The 19,541-nt window shown below is 43.9% G+C and overlaps 1 long non-coding RNA gene across 2 annotated transcripts in view; it reads left to right on the forward strand.

Moving 5' to 3' along the window:
- The first annotated feature begins 2,155 nt into the window (after positions 1–2,155).
- The window catches only part of LOC135388484 (uncharacterized), a 33,432-nt gene continuing 16,046 nt past the window's right edge, over positions 2,156–19,541 (forward strand). Inside the window, exons 1-3 of one of the 2 annotated variants that reach the window (XR_010421411.1) lie at positions 2,177–2,241; positions 16,325–16,448; positions 16,787–17,111. This is a non-coding gene — a long non-coding RNA (uncharacterized LOC135388484). Of the gene's footprint in view, positions 2,242–16,324; positions 16,449–16,786; positions 17,112–19,541 lie in introns of both variants that reach the window. The other variant, XR_010421412.1, reaches the window with a different exon arrangement.

The raw sequence follows: 19,541 nt of genomic DNA on the forward strand, positions 1-19,541 counted from the left end.
CCTTCAAAAGTCAAAAGCAGTGCTACAGAATCGCTCTTTTCTGTCTTTCCGCGGCAAATGCTCCAGGTGTAATTGACAGACACCTTTTTGGAGGGAAAGAAATTTTACGTAGGACCGTCCTCTCTTCTGACGAATGTCATTCAGCCCCTGGGATCGGCCCAGAAAGCAAAAAAAAAAAAAAAATGCGTCACTCAATATTTGCAGAAAATTAGCAGGAAACTTGAACAAGGTGCACTTCTCATCCCGAGAGCTACCTACCGGGACTGACACAGGATGTACCTGAATGACTCTTCACGGACAATCCGTGAGTGTCATCCTCACGACACTCTGGGAATACATATCGAAGGACGAGGACACGATGACACTGTGAGGATGTCCTGGGGACCATTTGTGTTCTTAGGAGGGGAAAGTGGTTCGAAGGGGGCAAAGCGTGCAACCACCTCACTCCTGGAGACGGACGCTGCGGACTTTGTGGGTGCTCAGAGGTTCATATTGTTGTCATTACACCTGAAAAAGAAACACATACACACCAAACAACAACATGCAGACTTATGAATAAAGGGTGCACAACGTTCACAAGTTATCCAAGCTCCAAGTGGAGCGAGCACGGTTCCCCTTTCCCCCCTCTCGTTACGCCGAGTCGCGAAGCAACTGTGGCTATGAGCGGACCATGAGCATACCCATTGGTCTGTTCGGTAAATTGTCAACGTGATGTTTTTCGTGATTTCGCGGGGCAAAGGCGTCGAACGCTCTCATACTTCGACGTCAGCTGAACTACATAGGCTCGCGATGCTGTCGTTGGTCGTTATAAGAAGGTAATGGTTTCTCAATTTTTGCGATTTCTGGAACACTTGTCAGTCTGCCAGTGTCAGTAGTCTGCAAACGCATAATTTTGAACCCATCGCCCAAAGCGGTTTCTTGTTGCTTAAAGGGACGGTCTCGTACAGCCGCGGCGATTCCAAAACCATGCCGAAACTGTCTTCACGAGTGCTGTACACATACAACCGTCAAAGTTTCATTCGGAATAACCAAGTCGTCTTCGAGAATTTTGTCGAAATGGGCCGTAATAGCACACGACGAAATTGCGCTCCAATCTCATGCAACGTCACACATGACAAAAACGTCACCGGCCTGCGTCGGCCTGCGGGTATGTCACCGTTGCCTTTGCGATTGGAACTTGTAGAAGGACCTCAATTGGGTTGAGTCATCCCCATTGCTCTCGAAATGGGGGCACTCAGACATATACCTTCGCGGGCGGAGAATGTTGCCCGCGCATTAACTGTACAGTCGCATACTTCGAAGCTAAGTCACGTGTTTTCTTTCTGCGAGTATTTAATGCGGTATTTAAATAAGCACGAACTCCTTCTCCATGTACGCCGTCAGCGACACTTTATTTCCAGACAGGAGCAGTGTGCAACGGAGAATGTAATGGGAGCGCGCGTAATATATTTTTGGTCGAAGCTGTAATGCGACGCACGCGCCGATGGCCGGCAACTTCAGATTTGTGATGGGGCTGGGGTTGTTCAGCACTTTTAACTTGTCTCTGAGGACCAACATAGTTGTTCTAAACCACCATGTGGGCCACTCCTTAATTAGAATGTGCGGTTTTCGCCTGAGAACTGAAAAATATACGAGAGTTGCCGCTGTTCCAGTCACTTCTGAAAGTCGTCTGCACACGCAGGTGCATTAGCGCGCGCAAAAACAGACGATTTCAGTATCCAATCACAACTTTCCCGCAGGGCGACGTAGTCTTTCTTATTGTTGCCAACACAGATCGCGGTATGCTCTGCAATCTTTATCATTAATTCGGCTATTTAATAAGCGTGACGTGCTTTGTCGGGAAAATTTGCAGTATTTCACTTTCAACAAAGGGCAATCGAATGGTACACTTTATGAGAGGGGCAGGGGACACCGTCCCTTTAAAGCTTGTTTTAAAATCCATAAACATGCCGCATCTTATTTTAATAAGACCTACATATTTACTTTGTGTTGCTACGTTCTTACAAATCAATGCTTTGAAGAAGACAGGAAAAGCTAGAAAATTGCGAAAGAGAAAGTACGAAAACTACGAAAACGAACACGACTTGAAGCAGGCAACAGTGTAGCAGAGGGCAGAGGTTTTTTGGATGTGATTTTGGTTACAATCCAGCCACTATCCAAATCCAATACAAACCTCGTGCTGTTCATGGCGTCTTTGTGCTTGTGCGCGAAGTTTTGTGCGCTGAAGTGGTGGTGTAAAAGGTGTAGTATCTCATACTTGTGTTGCAGACATGTGATAACTGTGAGCGATACATCCTAGTTTCTGATAATGCAATTTGGATACATGTCAAGCTGCCACAACCCTTGTAGGATATTGCGCGTGTTCCGTGTTGTCTCCCGTAAACCAGGTTGTGGTCCAAACTTTATGCTTCGGTGAAACGCGAGACCGTTGATACTCTTTGCCAGCACTCCTAATGAAAGAGGACATGCGAAATTAAACTTGACAGTGAATGACTTGAGTGACAGTGTACTTTCTGTCTTTGAGATGACTGGGTGAAGGGGACTTTGCAGTGTCGCGTGAGTGTCAAATTAAACTGTAAGCAAGGTTACGTATGTATAATCGCGAACAGGCTTCATAAAGAGATGTTCTAATGCTCAGATTGCTGTTTTAGGCATCTCTGTTTTGCTACATGTGCGCTTTCAGCGTTAAAGTTGAAATTGAAATCTGCATTCAAATGTGCCCACTCCAATGCAGCATTTGGTTGCAGCCTATGCTGAATAACTGTTCAACATATTCGGGACCTAAAATAGCTCCTAGCGTAATATAACATACCTCGAAAACCTCCATAGTTACGACACGTTTTGACTGCATCACGGCCGTCCAACAAAATCACTCCACAGTATTTTTCTATTGTGAAGAGGGGACAACTGCTCTCGGAATCGAGTAGGGCGGTAACCAGGAGTTGAATGAAGTATAATAATAGAAAACAACGAAATTGCACACCGGCTTGACGCAACAAATAACAATTTTAATGCAGACGTTTCGTCTCCCATGCAGGGGACATCATCAGTGAAAGCAAAATGAGAGGCGACCGCAACCAGCGGATTACTTAACCAGGTCGGCGAACACTTCGGGGAGGGGGCCGCGATTGGTATTACACACTGAAGGTTCTCCTCGCAGGTGCCATGACTCAAGCAGTTTCCTGGGGCCCCACCTTTGTTCCCTAGCTAAGGTCACAGCATTCGCGTAGTCAAAAGAGTGATCTGTGTTCCAACAATGTTCGGTGAGCTCTGTCTTAGATCGCGTTGCGTTTGTTGAGTTGCGGACATCTCGTTCGTGCTCTTTTAGTCTTGTACTGCGCTTGCGGCCCGTCTCTCCAATGTAGGACACCTCGCAACCGAGACACTGTACTTTATACACAACACCCGTCTGGGACTCAGGGGGAATATGGTCTTTTGGCTTAGAAATCAGTGAACGAAGTTTCAGGCAGGGCTTGAATGCAGTCTTGATTTTTAACGGGAGGAGGGCTCGCCGAATGGATTCTGATACACCTTTGACGTATGGGATGGTGACGATGCCGTGTCGGAAATCGTCTTTCCTTCGGGTCCTGGGTTCGTGCATGCGTTTTCGTGTGTTCTCAAAGAAACGTAGCGGGTATCCTCGTTTCATGAGTGACTCCTTGATTATCATCTCCTCGGACGTACGTTGTTCCGGGCAAGAGGCGAAATCTTCACAGCGTTGAAGCAGGGTTCTCACTACACTGCGTTTGTGTTCAATCTCAGCTTTGTATAATAATATCAATGTGGGTGTGCGCAGTCCAATTGCCTAGGCACTACTAAAAGTGGGACTCCACCACAAAATCACTACAAAGGTTGTGGCATATCTGTCACCTTTCGTCTATCAGGAGCATGTGTACAACATATCGCCCTATATAACTACAGATTTTGTTATAATGAACCCATTATGTTGTGGGCGCGCCGCCTCTCTGAAGGCTAAAAGTTTTGCAATGTAACACTGGGCTCGCGTCACCGGGAGCCTTTTCCTGATGCTGCTTCTTTTGTGCTGCTTGAGTTTTGATGCAAACAACATGGACTTTTTCTAAAGCATTTTAGTTTTCATCCTCTTGAAATTGACACAGTAATGGAACGGATTTCACAAGTGGTTCCGGCAAGAGATCTCGCTACACCAAGGTGACAGCGAGATTCCCTTTTTTTTGTTCCAAATGCAAGGGAGAGTGCAGGACTTGAAGGAGACGCTGCTGCAGTCACGAAGTGGGTGATGTCACGGTATCCTCCTCCAGATGAACTACCGCAGTGGGGAGCTCAGATTTCACCTCTTCAAATTCCTGTGTGGGTTTTTCATTGTCATCAGTCACAGTGTAATTACTTGCACAAAATGAACAAGAAAGGCCGAATTCGGTATGAAGAGATTTTCTGGTGTCCGCTATGACGTTCACCTAACTTTTTTCTGATTCTTGCAAGGTTTCTCTTTAAGTAACTTCAGGAAGGAAACGAGTTCCTGTGGTTCTCTGGATAAGATAAGTTTTTCATGCACAGTTTGTACAAATGATGGCATAGCTTTCCTGTGAAGTCTGCCCAGGACTTACAATCCACTCCAAGCAGCATGCTGCAGTGTAGCAAGAAGATCGCTCTGCTAATTTATTCATTAAATTAATAGAACATTTACATTAAACCATTCTTGGTGCCAGAGAGTCGAACCGAAACGTTTAACGGTCCGGTTCGGGTTTAGGTTCGGCGATAAGGGTTCGTTTCCGGTTCAGCTCCAGAAAGCAATTATAATGGTTCAAACCGGTTCTTTCCAAACGGTTCAGTTCCCGAACCGGTTCAGGGGCAACAGGTGCGAATGAAGCACAACAGGCAGGTGAAAACAAGCTTCTGTGTGTGTGTTACGGTGCTTGAAGTGGGCAGGAAAGCGTCAGTAGTCGTTCAGGATTTTGCAAGAGTTTGTGCGATATGAAAGACGGTAGTGGTCACAAGAGGAGCATAGCCATGAATTACTCATTTGGTTTGACTTTCCCCACACGTAGCTCAGGTCGCGGAACCTAACTCACCCACCGGATTTTTCGCAGAATCTCACCAGGAATAGCGGTCAACCAAGCCTCCTACCTTGGCCTAAGTCATTTAAGTAATTGAAATTATTCGTTACCAGTCAGAACCGCGATTGCACGTTAATCAGATAACGACGCTTCATGGTATGTAATTGGATTGGAATGGTGCGATCGTGAGCTCTGGGACATTACGTGTACTAAAGGGCACGTTATTGTGTCAGCATTGACCGCCGATGTGCTCGGCGTTAGAGTGAAGTGTCTGTGGAACAAAGACAAAGCAAGTGCAGAGAGACAGTTCGACTCATTTTAGACCCACTGGCGATTTTTAGATACGGTGTCAGTATGGTCGTTTTTGCTTCTTTTATTTTAAATCCACAAAGAAAGCCAACTTGGCATGTTCTTTTCATTCTGACCAGCATGAGTGTGGCTGGTGCTTTACTTTCTAGTACTCTAGGCATGCCCGGGCAAACTAAATAAACGAAATGACGGTAACTTCACCTCCTGACCAACCTTCATCCCGAATGACACCGTTTTTTCAACACGCCCCTGCTTTCAACAAGCCAGGAGAGAACGACGCCACGCAAGATGATAGTTGGTGAGGACGTGAACTTACCGGCATCCCGTTTCATTAAGTTTGCAGTGTGGCTAGCGTATAAGGGGCTTATGTAAGTTCACACGCGCACACGTTGGGAATTATGCTGCAGCGTTGTACACACGAATACGTGCTAGAGCTGAGCTCAGGTAGTTTGCTTTCGCAATGCGCTACGTACAAGAGAACAGAAGAAGAAAAAGAAAAATGAAGGGGAGAATATTTGAAAGACCGAAGGTCGCACAGCCGACGACATATACGGGGGGGAGGTAATGTAGGGGGAAGGTGCGGTCAGCCTGCTCTGAAGTGGCGGCTCGGTGCACCCAGGGAAGGAAGAAGGGGGAGGGTGAAAGAGGGAGCGGAGAGATGACGGTGGCAAAGGAGAGGGAGGGGCGTGCTAACCCTCTTGCTCTGGGATTTGGGTAGTCCCAGAGGACTACCTACCACAGAAAATATGCGAGCGTCCCTCAGTAGACTTAATTGAGATGCTCCCTGTACCACGGTAACCGCCAGGATTATTGGCGAAGTTATCCCGTGACGACATATACGTCGGTTGGTCTGCGTATTCGCGTTTATCAGGATGCCTGCGATAACGGTAGAGATGATTTCGAAGTCATAGCGCTGTCAAAGAAAAACTGACAGGTTTGTGTTACAAACGGAGTGATCCTGAAGTGCAGTGCCTGTTTCTGACGCAAACGTCATAGGAGAGTGTCAGTTTTCCATTGACGGTGCTGTGTACCAGCGATCATTTCTGCTGCTAGGGTGGATACCCTGTGTATAGCTGACTCTGATTAGTATATTATTATAATATGTCACTTATTGACTACTACCTGAAACTGTCCCTCATTTCTTGTTGATCCCTAATTCTTAACTCTATTTATGTGTATGTCATAGACGTTAGTAGTCCTAGCAGTTTTAAGCTACTATCTGTTGCTATTTCGTGACTCGAGAAGATCCAAATCATTGTTGGGAGGGCACGACTTTTTCGGCAAGCAAGAGGATGTCTACGGCGCTAATAAATGAAGAAAAAAATATGAAAAATAGTTTTTGTGTTGATGCACAACATCCAAAGTTTCGCACTTTATTTTGTGTGAACCGTTATTTTAACAGGAAACCGGTATTTCTCTACCGGTTTAGTTCTGGTTCAGCTCCAAGATGGCGTCGACTCTTTCGGTTCGGTTCAGTTCCGGTTCGGCCAAAAATAATGGTTAATAACGATTTTCGGTTCGGGTTCGGTTCGACTCTCTCCTTGGTGCTGTATAGCAGTAACTGTACATGATGCTGAAATATTCAGTTGTAGTCATTCCCGCTCTCTATTTATCCTTCCCCATTACGGTTAAGCTGGCAGCGTCCAGCACTGTCCTCTGTACAGGGTGACTATAAGTGGTCTTCACCACTTAATGCAGCATCTGTTCATACAAGGTGCATCACCGAAAGTATCGTGAAAGTCTTTTAAAGAGGCACAGAAAGCACTGCACTCACTTCCCTTTTCTAAACAAAGCCATTAACATGCCTATTAAAATACGCTATGTATAGTGATTCATTTGACAAGGTGCATAAATATTGCAGAATTAGATTTAAAAAACCTTGGCCGTGCGCAACAGTGGCAATGCAGGCAACTAGCTGCTTGGGTAGCCTTGTTATTTACATTACAGACTGCTGATTGATTTAGAGAAATGCCGTCTGCTACACAGGTAGAAGTGGGAGAGAAACGAAACAATAAAAAGTAGAAAACGTTGTCCCCGATAAGAATATGCTCACTCTTGTGACCATATTACTGCATGGCTATTATGCATGGCTATATTACTGCATGGCATTACACGCTCCTTTGACAGAACTTGAACAGGTTTACATAGCACAGAATAAAATTACAGTGAATATAATTTGCGGCTTTCCATACACGCTTAATGGCCACAGCAGTAGTGCAAGAACGCCACTGCTAAGTAGTGTTGAAAAACACCGCCTCCTGGTCGACATGTCTAAATGAAATGTACTTGCCCTGTTCTGAGTCTGGAACACACAAACAGAAAAACACGACACAAGCCGCAACATTAACAGATACTCAAATGAGCTGTGGCGATCTCCACCTCGGGACAAAGTCAATGGGTCCCTGAAAAGTAACATCCCTGACTGGTAGCAGGAGGGTCCATGTTCAATCCCTGGTCCACTGTCTGGCTTTGTCATGAATTATTTTGTTGAAGTTTCGATGTGCCTGAGAAGATGGACCATTCATCAACCACTGAATCCTCATGAGGTGATGAGGGTTTGTCGTCCCAAAGAGACTCCCTTTCTTGCACGTGTCCTTAGGGTTGCTCACCAGTGCAGAAAAAAAAAATTAATGACAAAAATGGATAGTCATGTTTACTCTATAACGATTTTGCACAACAGAAAGAAGACGTTTGAGAGCATCTAAATTTTAATGAGACGAGACTTTTACACAGAAGGCTGCACTTCTTCAGGTCTAACATCAAGTTACAAAATTCCAGGTATATAAGACATGTTGTAAGGTAGAGAGTGAGGGTTGGTGCAAACATACAAATAAAAATACAAACACATATAATAAAATAAAAAGGGGGTACGACTCCATCAGTTTCAAATAGACAAGGGACGAGCTATGTAGCATACTACATGAATGACCACGGTGGCCAGGTCAGTATTTGGCACAAAAGGCATTCACGGACAACACATTCAGGGAAACAGTGCTACAGTGTCTTGTCAACTCGTTTCTTGCCGGCTTGAAACTGATGGAGTTGTACCCCCTTATTTTATGATATATGTTTCTATATTTATTTCTATGTTTGTACCAACCCTTGCTCTCTTCCTTACAACATGTCTTATATATTCTGGAATTTTGTAACTTCATGTTAGACCCAAACAAGTGCAGCCTTCTGCACGAAAGTCTCGTCTCGTTAAAGTTTAGATGCTCTAAACAGTCTTCTTTCTGTTGTGAATCTCAATCGCAGGATACTTGGATATTGCTCTTCTACATACTATGACTTCACAGTAAGATTATGGATTTGGAATAAAAAGGCTACACAGCACTGCTCAGGTATTTTTGCCCTGTGAACAGCATGCATGCAGTGTGCACACGACCCACTAAAAATGTAATGAATGTGGCATTGCGCACAGTAATGCACCAAGTGCAACACAAGTACTGTAGAATGCAGGTATTTTAGCTTACGTGCCAATCCAGTACCACTATCCAGTGTGTAGTAGTGACAAATAAATAGTTCCAATTTTTCTTAGCTCTCAAAACACAGACAGTGAATTAATAAAAGTAGACAATGTTAACATGAATTCTGGGCTATTCTTCAATCAAACATTCACAGATTGTAAAGGCACCTTCCTTAACGGACGCTGATTACAGTCTAAAACGTTATCAGAGACGACATCAGCTTCTGTGTGTCGGAAAGGATTGCATGTTCAACAGTAACCCAGCAACAAAAAAGTGCAAAAGGCAAATCATCAGAACTATTGTAACGTACCTTCTATATCAAACAGTGAAGCCAAGAGCTCATGCCAAGCCAAAGGCAGATGAACCTAGAGCAGTGACGTCGGTGCTCCTGTGCGCAGGGTTTGCAGACAGTCTGACGGGCGGGCGGGAAACAAAAAAATGTTTTCTAAAAACTACAAACACTTGGACCAAGATATTTCTCACACATGTTCAGTGTTCGCTAATGAACACACAGCGCGAGTATTGGTCAGTTCTGCGGCACTTCAAAATCAGCATATCTGACCTTTCAGAAGGAACACAGGTTTGTTTCAACTGACCTCTATTTAAAAAACTTATGTTGGTTATCACAAATTTTAGTCTGCATAAAATGATGTAGCGCCACAGGGACTACTTTCTTAAATAACTTTGAGAAGGCATACAAGAGCAAAATAGGTCGTTAGTTACAGCACATGGATCACCACCCTTCGGAGCACTGTAGTATATAAATTAAAAATATGGACAAGTGCCTGCCCAACAACATCAGCATATCACTTCATAATGATGCAGGGATTCCATCTGAACCAGTGACAGTGCCACTTCAGCTACCTAATCGCAATTACAGTAAATCTCCGATAACTCGAAGTCGTAAAACCCGGAAAAACTTTTGATATAAGCAGGATCTCAAGTTCAGTGAACGGCAACAATTAGATAGCCACAATGTTACCACAGTGCACTATGTTATGAAATGTACAAAAAAATAAAGTGTTCCTACAAAGTAATAGGGCTTGTAAACAATTCCGAAACCATTTAGTTTTCAACATCACCTGAGAGGGAAAGAACTCTCTATTAGCAGTCTGCTTGGCGTTCACGTCTGGGAGCAAGAAAGCATCTTCAAGCACTTTAATGCAACGCATTTAATTTGCATTTAATGCAACGCATGAGACGCTTCCCACTGCCGCTGCGCTCTACCTTGTTACGGAGCAAACCAAGCATCCTTCTTGTCTCAGACAAAATCGGGGCATTGTCTGGCTGTTCATCCCCCAGATGTGCCTCTGGCACGTCACTACCGAGGGCAGTCTTGATTTCATTGTCACTACTGGAACCTGTCTTTGACCATTTCTTTATTCCTGCTACTCGAAGAATAATTCCTTAGCGAGTAAAGCAGAAATCGAAACACTGTATTTATTTATAAAAGCTCGATTAATGCAGGTGTGGTAACAATTACGTATTGCATCAAGTACGTAACAGATCTCTTAGGCAGAGTAGAAGGAAATCAAAGATATTGTTTAAACACTGCTGAAAGATGTTAAAAGTACCTATAGCACTTAATGCGTAAGTGACAGAGCTTACCCAAACCAAGTGTCAGTCATATGCCTTTGCGTTATGCTCAGAAGCACCCTGCAACATGTTTAATGGAACCGTGAAGAGATCTTCTAAGCATCTAATGCATTCCTAGGCATTAATACATTTACCAGGTCGAGTATGAACTTGGCATTGACTGGAATAATGCACTATTAACTTAAAACTTAAACAGAGCCGGAGATGGGAAGTGCTGCAACCAGACCTATGCTGGCGAGATGGAGAGTTGCACATACTCCCCGCAGAAATAAAGGCTGGGTACGTAAACTGCCATGTCCGACCCTATATACCCAACCCGCATCGATGTTTCAAGTGTCAGAGATTTGGCCACCATTCCCAATTGTGCTTGGGCTCCTGATCTGCCCCAAGTGCGCGGGTGATGGCAATGACAATACTCAAGAGTCCTGCAATACAGTGTTTCCATTGTGTCAACTGCGAAGGCAACCACCCTCCTATTCAAGAAGTTGCCCATGCTTTAGCGACGAAAAAGAAATCTTACAAATTAAAACTGTATAGTAGCTGACATACAAAGCAGTGAAGACACAAATGGAGTTTCAGAAAAGAGGATCTTTCTCTGAAGTGGTGCGCCGGGGAGTGGCACCACTCAGAGTATCCGTGGGGACCCGAACTTCTGGGCTTCCACTCCACACTCCCCAAACAAGAAAAGTCTGCGGAGAGTTCGCTTCCGTCGGCTCCTGCCACAATCTCTACGTAGGTGAGATGGCACGCTTTCAGGTTGGGGTGGGCTCACTGGGAGCTCATCCCAGACTGCCACAAACTCAATGGAGCTTGAGTCTTCCAGGTACAATGTACCAGAATGTCCCTTCGCAAGGGAAGGAGCAAAGAGAAGAACACGGAGGTCGAGGTAGAGGAAAGTTGAAGGAGAAACAGAGGCTTCCCCTGCCAAGGGTTCCACTCCCTTAACACACTATGCGCAGGGTCCCTTTGGCCTCCCTATTTCCATTCTTATTATGGGACAGGTATTCCTTCAGTGGAACTGTCAAGGCTTCTGTCTGCAAGAAACATACCTACACAAAGAAAACTTAAACCCTCTCCATCGACATAATGTTTTTAGGAAGGACCGTACAGACAGCGCACGTGCATCTCTTGGTGTGGCTGTAGTCCTTCCACAGTGCATACCTGCAAAACACTTTCCACTTGTTACTTAGGAATGTGTTCAGAGAAGGGGCCAAATTGGCGTCTTTTTCGTGGGAGATAATGTCGATCAAGGATGAAAATAATGTTGTCACCCATAAAAATTATAGCTGCTGCTGAACGAGCCATTCCGCAAACATCTGGATGTCTTCTCAAGCATCCCAAACCTTGGTGAACTGAAGAATGCAAAACACACAAGGAACAAAACTGTGCATGGGAGATCTTTCATAGATACTGGACACCAGCAAACCGTCTTTCACTCAAGAAGGCACGTGCAAAGGCCAAATGTACCAGAAAGCAGGCCAAATGTTCCTATTGGTGCGCCTTGTTTTCTCTTTGACACACAGAACTCCATCCAAGATAGGTTGGGATAGACTTCGGAAGATTAAAAGAGACTACAATGGCTTTTCAGTTCCTTTGCTCGATGTCTATGGCATTCCGTGTAGCAGCTTGGTTGAGCAGGCTGACGTTCTTGGTCAACATTTTCATGATGTATCAAGTAGTCCTGACTACAGCAAGAACTTTCTGTTTGTGAAGCAACAATCGGGAAGACACGTTATTCCAGTCAAAGACGGGGAGAGGCATTCTTATAACCAGACTCTTACACTGGTAGAACTCCTGGAAGCACTGCCTTCAGTAAAAATCAGTGCTTCTGGATCAGACCGTATCACATATTTCATGCTTATGCACCTGTCAAAGGGGTCAAAAGAATATCTACCCAAGCTCTTCAACAAGGTCTGGGACAAGGGGCAGATGCCATCATCATGGAAGATTGCTACAGTGTATTTCATTGCTGAAACAAGGGAAAGATCCCTCAAATCCATCAAGCTACAGGCCTGTAGCCCTCACAAGCTGCCTAGGGAAAATGTTTAAGCGAATTGTCAACTATCGTCTGCTGCACTACCTTGAACAAAATTGGTTATTAGACAAATACCAGTGTGGGTTCAGAGCGGGGTGTTCCACTGTTGACCATCTTGTTCGCTTGGAAACATCCATCAGAGAAGCCTTTGTGAGAAGGCAGCACTGCATGTCAGTCTTCTTCGATCTGCGGAAGGTTTACGATACCACTTGGCGGTATGGTATCCTTCGTGATTTGTACTCTGGTGGAATACGTGGTAAATTGTTGCAATATATCACTGACCTCCTTCGGGGACGCACCTTCAGGGTCAAACTTGGCACAACATTGTCACGCCCATTTGTACAAGCAAATGGCGTCCCGCAGGGATCTGTGCTCAGTGTCACCCTGTTTATTCTTAAAATGAATTCCATTGCAAATGCCATTCCCCCTTGGGTTACATACTCTCTATATGTGGATGACGTTTGGATATCATGCTCTTCTGCTAGCATATCGAGATGTGAAAGACAACTTCAAGTCACCATCAATAATCTTGTAAAGTGCGCAAATGACAACGGTTTCAAGTTCTCAGCTGAAAAAACTGTCTGTGTCCCATTTTCAAGAGTGAGAGGGATGTTCCTCTCCTGTGAAGATGAGAGGGATGTTCCTGGATCCCTAGCTTACAATGAACCGTCAAGAACTTGTTGTGAAGAGCAAACACAAATTCCTTGGTGTCATCCTTGACAAAGAACTTAGTTGTTTTCTACATCAAGGAATTGAACACTAGATGTTTCAGTCTTTTGAACCTTCTTAAGATTATCGCCCACAGATCCTGGGGCGAAGACCGTGGAACACTGCACCGCGTCTGCACCTGTGTTGTCAGGGCTAAACTTGACTGCGGGTGCATAGTGTACAGGTGAGCCCGGCAGTCTGCTCTAAAATGCATAGATCCTGTCAACTATCAGGTTTTGCAATTAATCCTGGGAGCATGCCGAACATCACCTGTGCAAAGTTTCTATGTACAATGCAATGAGTGGTCTCTTGAAACACGACGGGCCTACCTTGGGATCCTCTATGCACTAAAAATTTTCAGCTACACATAACACGCTGCACTCTCCTCTGTCAGGGGGACTCGTTTTGAACAAATGTTCCGGAACAAGCCAACAGTCATTCGTCCACTTAGTTTGCGAACATGGCAGAATGCTGAATTGTACGGTTTTATGCTCCATCATTCTTCACTTTCAAAATGTAATGAAAGAATACCTCCTTTCCAGCTAGTTATACCGTCAAACTTTTCCTTAACAAGGTACGACAAGTGAAATACAAGCACTGTAGTTTTAAAGCAGGAGTTTGGAACTTTGAGGGAAAGTTTCGGCGACCATGCTGCCTTCTATACAGATGGATCGAAGAGCGAAGTCTGTGTATCGTGCACCATGGTTACACAGAACGTTGCAAAGGCTAGCTGCTTCCATCAAAACTTTTCAGTTTTCAGCGCTGAAACCATTGGGCATCACTGTGCTTCATCCTTGCAAATGGAAATAAATCATCCGTAGTCTACACAGATTTTCTCAGCACTCTGCATGCTATTTGTGGACTGCAGTGAACAAAAAACACTGTTGTCCAGAAAGCGCGATGCCAACACTGTGCTCAACAGAGGGCGGCTTGCACAGGGGTCATCGCTTGACCCTTTGTTGGGTACCCAGCCATGTAGGCATACAGGGGAATGAAAAGGCTGACCGTGCTGCTGAGGTCGCTCTCTTGGGAGAGATCACTCCTGCTGGCTTTCCTCATCAGGATTTGAGACCCCTGCTGAGGAGGGCGGTCAGTCATAAGTGGCAGGAATTTTGAGCCACACAAAATAACAAGCTGCACATGATAAAACTCTATGTGAGAAGACTCATGCAAAGTTCATCAAGCTGTTTACAAGACACATTAGCCTCTCGACTAAGAATTGGACACACGTACTTGACACATGGCTTCTTACTCCGGCGTGAGGACCCTCCTGAATGTGTGCATTGTGGAGTTCAGCTGACTTTTTTACGCATTCTCTGTACATGTCCCTCTTTTGAGGAGCAGTGCAAGGTACACTATCCACAATTTTATAAGTATTTCCCGCCGTTCCACCCGACCCTGTTACAGGGTGATGAACCATTTGTACTATTTCAACAGGTATTCCACTTTTTACAAGACATTAAATATTCTCAATAAGCTATGAGGTTATAGCTTGTCCATTTTTGACTACCGCAGTTTGTTTTACTTACAGACATAGTTTTCATTTAATTGCATCGGTATATTTTTAACTCAGTTTCATGTACTCACGAGCATTTGGCACATTATGGCCATAGCTGTCGATGCACCAGATAAACCCTAACCATCATCATCATCATCATCATTATCATCATCATGATTCGGTGTATCTCGGGTTTCTGGAGCTGGGCGTTTTGCAAAATGTTTTGCAAAATTCATTTGAGAAAAAATAAATTTTTTTAAAAAACCTAGCAGCATGTTAATTCAGTTTGACGTAGACTTGTGCCCGTTACCAAAAAATAGGAACTAAATACCATTACTCGTTACTTCAGAAAAAAGTAACTACATACGTTACTCGTCACCAACATACAAAAGTAACGAGTTCTCGTTACTCACAGGTAATGAGTTACTATTACGTTACCGCCGCGTAGTTGAAGGAGCCAACAAACATGCCGTCACTTGTGTTCAACTCATTATTAATGAGAAATTGCACTTCACAAGAAGCTGATACTCGAAATTTACATCGGTGATCTTCGTTCTCTTTCGTGACATCTGCTGCTGAAGTGGGCATGATCAGAGGTTATGAAAACACAAGAAAAGGCACCGGTTTTCGTGCCACCGATTCCCAACGGTTCCCAAAAGCAGACAAGGGGCTGTGTCATAATTTAGGGTGTTCAGAAGCTTGCCAAAGACAAGAAAAGGCTAGAAGTCGAAACACGGTTTTTGTAGCCATAGCACAATTGGTGCCCGTTCTTGGGAAGGAGTGATGGTCAGAGATTACGGAAGGCAAGAGAAAAGACAAGGGCCTTCGTTTAAGACGATTCTGCACGTCAACAACACATCCAGGGAGGGACTGCAATAATAGTTTGAGTCACACGTGGTCGTGGGTCACGCAGGTCAAATCTGCACGCATTGCACCACACGCAGTGCCGAAATGTGCTCCCCCGCGCTGAAGAAAAGGAACGAGTAACGTCAGTAACGAGTTATCAATTTTTGTAACTGATTCCGTTACTATTACCACTTTTTGAAAAGTAACTGAATCGTTACTTCGATACCAAAAAGTAACCGTTACCAAGTAACGAGTTACTTGTAACGAGTTAGGCACAACTCTGGTTTGACGTAGGAAAAATAGGCGAAAAACACATTTATGGTAAAGTAAGCAAAATAAGACAAAACTTGCAATGAAACATGATGTTTTATTTGAACTTCCATTTTGGAAAAAGAACAAAAACAGGTATGTCCTTAGGGATCATGATCTTGTGAATATCCATGGAAGAAAATAAGAAGGAACAGGCCAGAGTGAATATGTGTCTATGTCTTCCTGAATGAGCCCTTGGTGATATTGATGAGTGTAATGTCCCCGTAGTGTAAGCGTTGCACATGTGACTGCCAACCAGAGAGGTGTGGGTTCAAATCTCGCCACCACCACTCTGACTTTTCGTCAGCTGCTGTTCCTAAATCACACACTGTCGGGTTACGCCGCATGCGTGCCCTAAATTTTTTCCTCAAAAATAGGAACTCCAGCGAGCAAATATTGTTTACAAATCAAGCTGGATAAATAAACAAATGAATACAAAATTTGTTTCACATCGTAAACTTGTAAAGCACCGCTTCACTGGTTAAAAGAAAATTAATTACAGAAATTTCCTCCCTTTCAGGCAAGTGTTCACTCACCAGGCAGGGAGGCATGGGGATACTTCTTTTTGCCTGTTCGGTGCATGCACCAGTCATGACAATTGCAAAGTCACATAAAGCTGATGCATGGAGACACCTCTCTCTAAAGTATGAAGTCTATGAAGCAGTTCATTTATAAGATATGCGGTGTCGAGCAAAAAATGTCACATTTTGCTTTGCATCTTATGTTGTCCCACATTGCCGTACAGTAATGGAAGTTTGAATTGAATTACGTGTTCATAATGTAACAGGTAAGATAAGCACATCTAGAACGTGAGTGTGTCGGTGCAGATTTGCAGCACTGAGGGACTCGAACGGAACGGACCAGTTTCTTCAACTTCGTATTCCCAACTCTAATTTCCTGACAGGATGACATGTTCTTACCTCTTTCCAAAAGCAACCAATGGAAATGTCGATTGTTACTGGAAGTTCTATTTCCCTTACAGAATCCAACATGTTGCGGACAACATCACAGAAAGAGGTAGGAATGGTGACACAGACTTTGTGCAGCCTGATGTGCTGGTGCACTTCAAAAGCGACGTCATCCTTGCTTCAAAACCCGGGTTCAGTGTCCTTCGTGACAATTTCTGAAACTTCGCTTCTAACAGAAGACCAAGCCTACCAAAGGTGTCTGTCACAAGGGGCACCTCTGATTCCATTACCTTCATGAAGTCTAGAACTCTGCAACAGAGATCAGCTGAGCTCTTACTGACCCACTTTCAGCCTCACACATGTCATGCTCACCCAATGGGCATCCAAGAGAATCCTCAGGTGCGTATGTGTGACTGTGGTGGTTACCAGCAGTCGCTCGTTCTGGTTGAACGCATGAAAAAGTTGCTTTGAACAATTATCTTTGGTTTTTTGCTCAATGCTGTAAACCAGTTGGTGCATTCCACGCCAACTGATCCAGCCATGCTGCTCGACCATTGCAGATTTTTGTGAAGAAAATCAAGATGTTTCATGGTGGCGCAGAGACATTGATTGCAGAATATTAGTCCCAGATTTTGAAGGGTTCCACGGCTAGAGGGCCCCAAAATTAGTGCCCAGAGAAAAAACCGTGCTAACATTGGTAGTGTGCGGTGACAGTAATGGTGCACCAAAATTCATTTCTTTCTCCTTTTTTTTACATATTGCAGCCATTAAGATGGCTAGGGCAGCGGCAGGTTTACAGACAGTACTCTCTCAAATCAAGTTTCATAACTCTACCATCTAAGCATTCCAGTTTGCAAATGTCTGTGGGGCAAGAACTGTACTCGAAAACATCTATACGCGACTGGAAGGGCACACTGTTTAGGGGGTGCGCACTGCGAAGGGACGAAGGTCCTACAAACGAGAGATATAAATTCTCATGGCAAACCTGTTTGTTTACTAATAAGTGTAAATACTTCAGCCTTTCAAGCGATCCCCGTTTACCGAGCGCACGGTCCTTCAATACTCTTTCTGGTCAGGAAACTCCAGTCGAATTCAATAGACTAGGTCACTTAAGGACAATTGCTCCTGCTTGGGGCTGTCGTGTCGTTCGAGGGGAGACACCCTCGTGGAGCAGACGACGTTTCCACAGCACTGCGTGTTTTCAGGGAATATTTGATGAGCTAATTTTTAAAGTTCAGTTCGTGTTCATAGCAGAAACAGCTCATGCTCGAAGCGATTCATGATTTGAGCCGGCACATTTCAGTTCAGTCGACGTAAATTTGCAGATTTGATGCGTGTATTACAACTTTCGTTGTTGTCTTTCTTTGACGGAAAATTTTAATTTGGTCTCACTCGTGGCTCTCAGTGATGGTCGAAAAACATGTTATTGCATTTTGTTGCACAGCCACTCAGTCCAGTGATATATTGTAAGCTAATGATGCTTTCTGTACTTATTACGTGAGGGCGAAACTTTCCAAACGTGTGATTTTCTTGTTTTCCTCATAGCAGTTTGTTGTAACCTGAACAGAGATAAAATTATGAGGTGATTCTATTTCAGCGCAGACAGATAAGACTTCAGATGAAGTACGTATAGAAGTCCTGTATTTTAATAATCTAAAATGATCTCTTGCGGTATGAGAACTGGGGGGATACACATGCTATAAATCTTATGACTTGGTCATTTTCGGCAAGGAAATATACTTCTATTGTTTTCTTCTCTTCTTTTTTTTATGTGGCGCAGTGCCATGCACAAGGTTTAACATATTGTAGAGAGCAATTTTTACACACTTTGGGAAGAGGTGACGGGAAAACTCGTGATTGGTGCCTCCTGAATGTAGTTTGGATGAATACTCTGTAATTACATAGGAAACGATATTTTCCTTTGCTGATTCCAACAAGATTCAAGCCAGGTTATTAAATTAACACTATAGAATTTCCTCTGCTGAAGTGTGGCCTGATAGCGCTTTCCAACTATAGAATTTGGCTGACAAGATTCAGATGTCAAACTCAACGGCTACGCTATCATCGCATTGTAGATAGCCTCGGCATATGAGTCAGATGAGTTCCAGGACATTTCGCGGAACAAACTATTTAAAATGGTGGAATGGAGTTTTATTTAGGAAGTCAAAAGAAATTCGGTTTGCCCAAAAACTACATTTACGAGAACAACACGGTGATATGTGGTAACAAAAAAAGAAGAAAAATTAGAGATAAGCAGGGGAAGGAGTGAAAATCTCTTGTTTTAGCCTTTCTCTTCAAATTCAGGATGAAGACAAGGAAACTATATATTTTTAGTAACACCCATGAATGGGCTCTAGAGTGTGTAGTTTACGGTCTGCAGAAGCTTTTGAGGCATTGCAGAAGCATTGCAGAAAAAAAAAAAAGATGAATAGATACATCACCCCTCCCTCTGCCTGCTTCCGGTGCAGCAAAAACTAATAGGTATGAGCGGACTTCGTTTACTAAGCCGACTTGGCATTGCATCTTTCCCCCCAAGTTGTACCCTAAGATGTGTTATTGTATTGATATCATGTTGAATGATGTACCTTTGAAAATTTTACGGTTCTTAGTGTTTGATGCTACACATGTCACACAGTGATCAACTTGAAGGAGCTCAAACCACGCTCATCGCAGTACACCTCCAATAAGGTTATTAGCGAATGTTTTCTGTTTATTCCCGTAGACCAAGTCATCGCTGTTTTTTAGATGCAGAAAAGATACGTTCATTCAGTCCTTGTCAAGTTAAGGATCCCCTTCCATGAAGAACATATAGCCATCACGAAATGCTGC

The sequence above is a fragment of the Ornithodoros turicata genome, chromosome 3, assembly GCF_037126465.1.
Source record: "Ornithodoros turicata isolate Travis chromosome 3, ASM3712646v1, whole genome shotgun sequence".
Taxonomy (NCBI): Eukaryota; Metazoa; Arthropoda; class Arachnida; order Ixodida; family Argasidae; genus Ornithodoros; species Ornithodoros turicata.